Source organism: Erithacus rubecula (genome assembly GCF_903797595.1).
Source record: "Erithacus rubecula genome assembly, chromosome: 17".
NCBI classification, from domain to species: domain Eukaryota; kingdom Metazoa; phylum Chordata; class Aves; order Passeriformes; family Muscicapidae; genus Erithacus; species Erithacus rubecula.
The window spans coordinates 11,444,797-11,445,369 of NC_136669.1; positions in this window are offsets into that span (position 1 = coordinate 11,444,797).

A 573-nucleotide genomic window follows, 5' to 3' on the forward strand; every position below is an offset into this window, starting at 1 on the left:
CTTAATCTTGGCTAGACAATTAAAGCTATATAGGAACTTTAAATAATTGGAATAAAAATACCCTTCAAAGATGACTGCCTTTTGTCTTCTGGTTACACATGGTGCTTTCCTTATTCTCTGGCCAATTATCCAACAAATACAAAGTTTTTATTAATTTAGCATATGTTGGCTACTTGGCCAAGAAAGGAAGCACTACTGCATTAGACACAAGTAATGATAGCAGACAAAAGCAGATGAATCCAACCACATAAAAATCATGTGGCATTTCAGGTTCTCCATGTGTGTCTATGTGTCCCACTTGTGTTTATCTGCCAAGATGCTTCTCACCTGCCTTCAGCCCAAATCTCACCCAGTGTTACCACCTCTGCCATTTCATCCATCCAGCAGGGCAATGCATCCATCACCCCTGATGTGCAGGAGAGTGCACTAAGTGCTTGTATGTCATACAAAGATATAAACTAAGCACAGCATAATATCTCCCCACCATCCCTGGCAAATATCTCTTCAGCTTCCCGAAAGGATTCAGGCACTTGGGAGAATAAAACTTCCTGCTAAACTACAACTCAAGCAATA